The following is a 10671-nucleotide window of genomic DNA, read 5'->3' on the forward strand; positions in this document are numbered from 1 at the left end:
AATGCGTTAAGTGAATTTGTAAAACATTTGACAGAAAAATATAAACACGTGACAAGGTTGGCCTCTTTGATGGCTGCAATGATGTATACGTGAGCGGAAAAAGTTCAGTAGGAAATCTGTACTGAAGTGAAGATAGTCTTCTCTGGCCTACTACACGAATCTTTAACGAAATTTTTGTGATTAACTCCTCAATTGTGATGTTTCTCTTCAAGGTTAAGGGGATATAATGATCTGACTCAAAATAACCCCCTCTTCAGCTTCCTTAATTAGTCCATCATACAAAACAACAGCAGAAAGACGACTCATTTTCAGAGAATTTGAGAATTTAGATCAATACCTAAATAATATACATTATAAAAAATAAAAATTAATATAAATTCATAATAACTTTAAAATAAAAATAAATTTAAATATTAACATTAATTATAAAAAATATTACCATATCGCTAAAATATCTGGAGATATGATCAATATTCAATCGCAACAGCATTTCGTTTTTCATTATAACTGTAGACAAAACAATATAATTAGCAAAAAAAATTAATAATTCTAAATAAATAATAATTATAAATATTATTTTAATAAAAAAATAATATTACATAAATATTAAATAAAAATAATAACTATTTAAAAAATACTAACATAAAATAAATTTCTTACCACTAAAAACAAATTTAAAACTCAAATAGTTGGAGAATTTGAGTTATATAAGAGAGGAGAATATGATTTTGGTGTGAAGAATGAGGGAGGGTTGAGGGGGTTTATATAGGGGAGGATGAGGGGTAGTTAGGAAAAACGGATGGGGGCATTTATGGTATTTAATTGAAGGCGCGTCCCCGGGGATGCGGGTCCCACACGTGGCAGTCGAGCTAGCGAAAGGCGCGTCCCCGGGGATGCGCCTTCCACACGTGGCATCCAACTCAGCGAAAACACAGGTAAAGCGCGTCCCCGGGGACGCGCCTTTGTCAGCTCAGCAGAAAGGATGCTACTTCAAAAATATTAGTCAAACGGTGTCAGAAAGGAATATTAAAGAAAATTGATGTCAGTTATGTCAAATAACCCACGTATACTCAAAGACGTTTGACTTTGACTATTTTAAATAAAAAAACAAAGGATATTTCTCCATGAAATTTCCCGTGACTTGGTAAGGTCTTCATATTCTAGGACTAAACAATGAAATTCTTACGATATTACTTGTTTTATTTTTTTATTGAAAATTACAAATGTTTGTATTGAATAAATAAATTAAATTGTATTCGTAATGACAAGATTTTAACTTATATATATATATATATATATATATATATATTAAAATATGTAATATTTTTTAATATCTTAATACTAATTGATCTAACAAATTATGGGTTTAAAAGTCAAAGATTCATATTTTTTTTGCCATTTTCACATTCTTGTTTCAAGTTCAACAAAATTAAATCTTTAAGCAATTGATTATGATTCTATAATCAAATATATCATTTATATATAATTTAATGATATCGGCTTTTATTAGAGCTTGTAATTTTAATTTTGTTTGATTCCATTAAAATTGTGATACAATCTATTTGGTGAATAAATAAATAAAGCTAAAAATAGAGATTTATGATAGATATTATATAATTAAATTAAATTAAATTTATACGTTCATACAATTAACCAAAAATATGGAACTAAATTTACATGTATGGAATCCTCTTATATTTATCATGGACATAGTGATTTTTTTGGTATAATGTATTTTTATTTACTTATCTTTGGACATTTATTGGTAAGACCTAGAATCCATAAATTGGATCTGAATCTGATCCATCAGCTCCAATGGTTTTTATGTCAATAGAAAAGGGATCTAAACTGTAAGGAAATTATATTTATAATTATTTAAATCAATTTCCCCTGAATTTTCCTAAAACGTCACTATAAATAGAGCGGCTTCCTCCTCTGTTCTACCCATCTGCTTAAACACAACATTCCCATTAGCCAAAACAAACACACAGAAGTAGCCACGAGACAAAATGGTTGCCAAAGTCTACATTGTGTAAGAATTCTAATCTTGTTTCTTCGTGGTTTTTCCGATTTGAATCCAAACTGGAATCTGCTATGCTTCTCGTCTTTGCTCCGTTTTCTTTTTTTCCTTTTTCTCTTCTGCGTGATTCTGTATTTTTCTTTTATGACAATGAAGACTAGGAACAAGACGTAGAATCAACAGACCACAAAAACACGGTAGAAAAGATTGGCTCAAATTTCTTATTAGTCCCTGTACTATGCATTTGACCATCTTTAGTCCCTCTCATATTAAGTGTCTAGATTAGGATTAAAGTCTAAGATTCAAAAAGCACAAGGACTATAATTAACTAATTTAGAATACACGGTTTAATTGGCTATTGTTGCAGTTACTATTCCATGTATGGACATGTTGAGAAGCTGGCCCAAGAGATTAAGAAAGGAGCCGACTCTGTTGAGGGAGTAGAAGCCAAAATTTGGCAGGTTTGATTATCTTCACTATATTTTACAAGATATGTCTATTTCGAGTTCGGATCATTTGGAGTTCAATCATTTTCGAAATCGGTTCGAATTTTTTATTCGAGTCAGACCTGATAGGTATAAATAAAAGAGAAAATATCTCAGTGACCGAAAATGTCTTATAATAACGATTTTAACTATTTTTTTTTGGATTTGCCAAAATGACCAACAAAATCGTAATGTAATCTTAAATTCGCAACGCGAACTCCAACTTCGCAACTCAATTTCCAAATTCGCGTTGCGATTTTCCATTTCGCGTTGCGATAGTCCAAAATCGCAACGCGATTTGCATATTGACATTGCGACAGTCCAAAATCGCAACGCGATTTGCAGATTCGTATTACGATAGTAAAATCGCACGGTAAAACGACTGGGTATGTATTTGTTTCTTAAGAATTTTCTCTAAAAGATAGTATCCGCGCGGACGTGTCAAACACGTATTACCACGACCACAACCCGACCCGACCAAGACGGCGGCGGCGTACGAGTCCCCCTTGTTCTCTTTCACTCAACAAGAAAGTGGGAAATCCAAGCCTTAAATACCCATTCCCAATAGTGTTTCCAATACTATGTGGGATTGAGCATTACCAACACTTGTTTCCAATTCTTTCTTGTTTCATTTTGGGATCCGATTCTGCCATCATTTTGTTTGACAAATGGTAATGGAGAGGCAATCGAGTTGGCTTGGATCAGTTGAATCTAAACATTGGCTTGTTTTAGATTTGATTTGTTGCAAATTGTTTTTTGTTATCGTCTTAAGCTTCATGTGATTGGAAAAAGCAAACAGACTTAAGGTTTTGGACTATCGTAATGCGAATCTGAAAATCGCATTGCGATTTTGGACTATCGCAATGCGAATCTGCAAATCGCAATGCAAATCGCAACGCGAAATGGAAAATCGCGTTGCGATTTTGGACTATCGCAATGTGAATCTGAAAATCTTCGCAATACGAATCTGCAAATCGCAACGCGAAATGGAAAATCGCGTTGCGATTTTATCGCCGACTGATCGCATTATCAATGCGAATGCAAATCGCGTTGATTTTGGACTATCGCAACGCGAATTTAGAAACTGAGTTGCGAAGTTGGAGTTTGCGTTGCGAATTTAAGATCGCATTGCGATTTTGTTGGTCATTTTAGCAAATCCAAAAAATGTTGGTTAAAATCGTATATTATAAGACTTTTTGGTCGATGTTATTTTCTAAATAAAAATGATAACTATGGGTTTGTTACAATGATGACCATGGACAGGTACAAGAAACTGCCGGAGGAAGTTCTCGGAAAAATGCATGCACCACCGAAGTCAGACGCCCCATCATTACGCCGGACGAGCTCTCCGAGGCCGATGGTGTGCTTTTTGGCTTCCCTACTCGATCGGTATGATGCCTGCTCAGTTCAAAGCCTTCTTGGACCAACTGGTGGTCTATGGAGAACACAAGTCCTTGCCGGAAAACCAGCCGGACTTTTCTACAGCACCGGCGGCCAAGGAAGTGGACAAGACTACCGCGTGAGTAAATTGCAAAGTATCAAAATCAGTAACTGTAGTATAATTTGTGATTGTGAACATTTTTGTTTTGGCAGGCTAACTGCAATCACTCAACTTGTTCACCATGGTATGCTTTTTCTTGCCGGAAAACCAGCCGGACTTTTCTACAGCACCGGCGGCCAAGGAAGTGGACAAGACTACCGCGTGAGTAAATTTGCAAAGTATCAAAATCAGTAACTGTAGTATAATTTGTGATTGTGAACATTTTTGTTTTGGCAGGCTAACTGCAATCACTCAACTTGTTCACCATGGTATGCTTTTTGTGCCCATCGGATATTCGTTCGGTGCCGGTATGTTCGAGATGGAGCAAGTGAAAGGTGGAAGCCCTTACGGTGCCGGAACTTACGCCGGGATGGCTCGAGACAGCCGACTGAGCTCGAGCTAGCTCAGGCTTTCCACCAGGGGAAGTATTTTGCTGGCTTTGCGAAGAAGCTCAAGGGAACAGCTTGACGATATATCACTTATCAAATTACTATACTTTCAGCTTTATATTACGTGTTTGTTTGTATTCATCATTTTTATTTTACTTGTTCGAAATCATAAAATAAAATATAAACTTACATTGTTTCTTCAAATGTTGATGTAACCATACTGCCATGGAAGGCTATTATATGGATTGCAAAATTATATTCAAAGGAACGAAAAGAAAGACCCTTCCTCAATGGGGAAGAAGGAATTTGTAAATAAGATAACAAATGTTTGAGATTTCCTTCGATTAGGAAACAATAAAAAGTGATATATTCATCATCATCACAAGATTCATATACTTATTAACATACAAAATATTGAGAAATAATTTGGGAAATTAAAATTTTAAAATGTTAGGCGAAATAATTTTAAATTTGAGAATTTTAATTTTAATTTAAAATGAAAAACGGAAATCAAATTCGGTTAAGGAAAATTTGTTGACTCATAAATTCAATCTTTTAAAATATTCGATAATTTTAAATTGGATCTAAGTTAAGTAATTGAGTCGGTTTTTTTTAAACATACCTATATGTCACACTTCAACATGACATAAAATTGAATAAATTAATTAAATTATTTTAAATTAAAATTAAAATGATAATAGATAGAGAGTTAATGGTCTAATTATTATTATATTGGATTATATCATATTGTTATTATTATTATATATATATATTTAACTCAACAATTAAAATTAATGATAATTGATTAAAATAAAATAATTACACCTAATAGTTACATGATTAAAAAAAACATAAAAATAAGATAAAAGGTACCCGAGACCCCTATACTTTTGAAAAAAACTAACGTGGCTCTCGTATTATTTTTTCACCTAATATGTGACTCTCTAACTTATAAAATAAATACAATGTGACCCTTTGACCAATATTTTTCGTCGATGACCATTACAATACTGATGTGGTAATTGACGGTACTGATGTGGCAATTCACGATGTTGTCGTGGTTATACATGATGTCTAATGACGTAACAAATGAACTAAATTGTTTATTGATCTTGTTCGAGGGCTAATTGGGTTATTTTTTAAAAGTTCAAAGTTTTATTAATTTTTTAAAAATAAAAATTATTTTAAATTTTAAATATAAAATATTCAATAAAAATTAAAAAAATACTAAAAATAAATATTAAATTACTAAAATTAAATATATATATAGATATATATATATATATTAAAATACTAAAACTATTTAAAAAATTATTTTTTTGAATATACATCATAACTATAAAAGATAATTTATAAATTAAAAATATAAATATTTTAAGAAGATATATCATAGTTATAAAATGATAGTTATAAGTCTCAGTTAATTCAAATTTAATATTATGCATAATATATATATTTAAAATTATGTTTATTTTTTAATACTTTACAAATTATATTTAATTTATAATATATATTTAATTTTTAATAGTAGTTTAGTATTTTTAATATATATATTTAATTTTTTAGTGATTTAGTTTTATTTTTAGTATTTATTTTTTGAATATTGAATATTTTTGTATTTAAAATTTAAACAAATTTTTTTATTAAAAAAATTAAAATAAGACATGGAACTTTTTAAAAAACCAATTTGATCCTCGAGACCAAAAAAGCAATTAGTCCATTGTTATGTCACACTGCAGACAATCTTGTCAACACCGTAACGATCAACGATGAAAAACGTGTGGTCAAAAGATCACATTTATTTTATTTTATGAATTAGAGGGTTATATTAGATAAAAATAATACGACGATCACATTAATTTTTTTTAAAAGGACAAGGGTCTCAAGTGACTTTTGCCTAAAAATAAATGATATATAAATAGTTAGTTTCACTTTTTTATTTCCAAAGCTTTAGTAGAAAAGAGAAAAAGAGGTCGAAAATTAAAGTAAAAAAGAAATGGTAGCTTTGTCAATGGTTCCATTTTGGGCACAGTTCGATCCACGCCTCCTTTGACGAGTTTCGCTCCTTACAGACGCCAAATATCAATAAAAAACTCTCAATTTCAATTGCAAGGAACGGGTTCTTTCCATTCAGGAGGTTTCTTCAAGCTTGCCTTCAATCTAGTACGTATTTTCTAACTAATCTCTAATTTCTTTATTATGCCTGATTCCTCTATATAATACGTTTCTGGGATTAGTATCCAATTAAATGGTTATCTTTTCTAGGTATTAGTTTTCATTGGTTTTGTTTGTAATAAGATGGGATTTGTTATTTCTTAGGATTGATGTTTTAGTAGTGGATAAGCTATGCAAATTTAGGCTCTTTGGATAATTGGTCATATGTTGCTATCTCTTGAATGTGGTATTATCTTGTTTGGATTCTGTAGAATGACAGTGGGGAAGCATGGTGGATCGATTACTCGACTAATCTTGATAAAAGATTAGTTATTCTTAGTGATAGACTGCTGATGAGGCTAATGATTTTATTTTTCTATTGCTTGGCACCTTATAGATTAGTTATTCTTAGTGACAGTTCCTTGAATACAGGTTTTGCTACTGAGGGCATTAGCCAGAAGTCATCTACGCAGCAATCGGAGATAATTTTTATAGGGACAGGAACTAGTGAAGGCATTCCTCGCGTTAGCTGCCTAACTGACCCTTTAAAGAAGTGCCCGGTATACTGGCCATCTGAACTGATCGCTTAATCATAAGTAGCTTTCCCTTGCATTCTTTGTATTTCCTTGAAACTTCTGCTTTGATTGTTTGAAGACAGGCACTGATTTCTGGTTTTCACAGGTTTGCATCAAAGCAGCAGAGCCTGATAACAAAAACCGGAGACGTAATACAGGCTTACTTGTCCGATATTCTAAGCCTTCTGGAAGATGCAACATTTTAATAGATGCTGGAAAGTAAGTGAAGTGAAGGTTACTTTAATGAAAGGAAGTGTTCCTTTAGAAGTTAATTGTAAAAGTTATTATTGGAAATGCTACCAATTCCGGGGAATTTGTGATCTAACCATATTCCCTTTGGCTCCAGATTGTTTACTGTTCTCACAATTATTTAAATGCAAGCATTTGACTGTTGCTACTTCGAAAGTGTTAGTGTTACAGTTAACATGTAAAAGGAAATATTCAAAAAAGCCAATTGATTGTTTTCTTTTAGCCAAAATAATGGGCAGTTGAAGCTTTCAAGTGAAAAGCATTATAGGTTAACAATGCCTAAATTGGGTTATAACCTTTTCAAAATTTGGTGCATGTATTTTGTTTTTGCCTTAAGTAGACAACATAATCAATCAAAGATTCTTTCTCATTAGTGCTAAAATTGTTCCTGGTAAATCACAGATAACATTTCTGGCTTATTCAATGCCTAATGCTTAATGACTGCTGAAATTGTTGCTAGCTTATTCAATCCCTAGATAAAATTATCCGGTATAGTTTCTCATCCGTGACTTTGTTTTGTAGGTTTTTCTACCACAGTGCTCTTCAATGGTTCCCAGAATTCGGGTTAGTTTTTAGTGTTTCTCTTTCTTAAAATTTTATCATATCTAACTCTTAAGATATTAACACTAGAGTGCGAATTTCTAGCCTTTGTGGTGTTCATTTTTGGTTTTGGGAATATGATCTAAATGTGTTATATCTTATTCTTTTCCTGCTTCAATGGCTGGGATATAATATGGGGATAGACCTTGTTTATTAAGCCTCTTTTCCCCATTCTGATGGAGTTAATATTTGATAGTAGATTATTATGATGATCATCAATACGCTTCCGTGGCCTCTTTCTATGCATCTTCACAATACTAGTGCATATGACTTGATATTTTTGTGTTTTTTTTAATTTACCTCCCTCCCACCTTTGTAGTCCCATACACCTTATTGGCTGTGACACAGAACTTTTGTATCCGTCAATTAGTAGCTTCACAGTAATTGTATTTTGAACTGTTGATTTTGGAGTCTTGTGATATTACAATACGTCCCCTTATACAGTAGGCACGTCGAACCAGCTAGTTTGATTTTTTTCATGTTCCCATCAGACTCTGTTTGCATTTTACAGTCCAGGAATGCAGTTAAAATTTGTGTTATTATTGTTGGTTTTACACATAAATGTAAATGTTTTCTCATTTCTGTCTTAACTAGAATTAAGCCTTTTAAAACAAAGTGTACCGACATATGATTTCGTGAATATCGTAAGCATTCACTCATTTCAGAGTTCATTTTGATGCTCCCTTAAATGTTCGTTTCTGATTATCTTATGGTATATATGTCGGCTGTCATGTATTTTCCCTGTTGTAACTGGTTGCATTTCTGTCAGGATAAGAACAATTGATGCAGTTATAATTTCTCATTCTCATGCTGATGCAATTGGAGGTCTCTGACATGAACACTTTCTAATGTTACTCCTTAAGATATTCCTATAATGATGTATTAAGTTTTGCCTTTTCCCCCCTTTCCTTTTTACAGAAACCCGCATTTTCTAACATAAATTTTGTCTTAATGTTTCCCAGGTCTTGATGATCTACGTGATTGGACGAACAACGTGCAGCCAACTATCCCAATTTATGTTGCAATGCGTGATTTTGAGGTCCAAAAATCCAGTTCTACCTTTTTCTGCTATATTACATATGAATATGTGATGGTCATTTAGATATATGTTTGCCTGTGTCTGGTAATAAGCCATGTTATTGGAAATATCCTGCATTTTTACGAGTAAAATGTGGAAAATTATCACCGGTTCATTGATGTTCAGCATAATTGTATAATATCTTCCTTAACAATTTCAGGTGATGCAAAAGACTCATTATTATTTGGTAGATACAAGTGTGATTATACGGGTGCTGCAGTCTCAAAGCTGCAATTCAATATCATACGTGAAGAACCTTTTGTCGTTCATGATTTACAGGTGAATTTCTTTGTTCAATATGCATTCCAATAACTGGAATAAAGGGTTTAAATTAATTTTGACTGTAGAAAAGTGAATCAGGCCCCATAGACAGATTATATGTGTATTTGTCTCTCTTAGCATTATGACGTAAAAGAAAGGAAAAAAGGCGATTGAACAGTTTAGGGTCAAATTGAGTTTTTTTTGCTACATTCATACACAGTTGCTGAAACATGCTTAATAATCTATTTAACAAGTACGAGTACCTCAATATATGGAATTAAGACACCAGCTCCTTCAACATTAATACATATCAGGTCATCCCTGGTCATAACTTGTGTTCTCTGTCCAAATTTGTGTCAGATTACACCTTTACCAGTGTGGCATGGTCAAGGTTATCGCTCACTAGGTTTTCGTTTTGGTGATATTTGTTACATCAGGTAATACTTTTATGTGTTAAAAAAACATTAGAAGTGTTTACTTTTCCAGTTGTCAGCAAGGCATTATTCATCTGATAATTACATTGCAGTGATGTCAGCGATATACCCGATGAAACTTATCCTCTTTTGGAAAACTGTGATATCCTCATTCTGGTCATCTCTCTCTCTCTCTCTCTGTATATATATATATATATATATATATATGTATGTATGTATGTATATATATATATATGTATGTGTGTGATGTTGATACACAAAAATTAACATCCGATTTCATGAATGCACTTCCGGGATACTTAAGCCCATATGTAAAATTTTCCCTCAGGATGCTTTGAGGCCGGATCGATCTTCATCGACACATTTTGGACTTCCAAGGGTATTTGCCTGAACATCTTCTGGGAAGAAACTTACAACATTAGAACTCTGAAACTTACACTTGTGTTTCTTGTATTTTATATTCAGGCTTTGGAGGAAGTACGGAAGATCAAGCCGAAGAGGACACTCTTTACTGGTATCTCTATAGTTTCAGGCCTTTGTCACTGCAACTCAATTTCATCCATGTAAATTGTTCCATTTAGGATTAAATTCTTATGATCGCATGCTTTACTGTTGTGGTTTTATGAAGGCATGATGCATCTGATGGACCATGAAAAAGTGAGTGAATACCTGGAAAACCTGAAGCAAACTGAGGGTCTCCATGTACAACTTAGCTACGATGGATTGCGTGTACCGGTAACACTCTAGTTTTATTATATACGAGTCTGCCGTCGTCTTATTGGTGAGAACTCGTGTTCCATAATCTGCAGGTGAAATATTGAATGAGCTAACATCACATAACATTTATTATGGGGCTGCATTCTGCAGATTCCCCCCATATAGCTTT

General features: G+C 32.9%; 2 pseudogenes; both read left to right on the forward strand.

Annotated features, from left to right (window-relative positions):
* Positions 1 to 1997: 1997 nt before the first annotated feature.
* On the forward strand, positions 1998 to 4594 carry LOC120210266 (annotated as a pseudogene).
* A 1836-nt stretch (positions 4595 to 6430) lies between these two features.
* LOC120210264 lies at positions 6431 to 10671 on the forward strand (annotated as a pseudogene).

Source organism: Hibiscus syriacus, unplaced genomic scaffold (assembly GCF_006381635.1).
Source record: "Hibiscus syriacus cultivar Baekdansim isolate YM2019G1 unplaced genomic scaffold, ASM638163v2 tig00109921_pilon, whole genome shotgun sequence".
Classification (NCBI taxonomy): Eukaryota; Viridiplantae; Streptophyta; class Magnoliopsida; order Malvales; family Malvaceae; genus Hibiscus; species Hibiscus syriacus.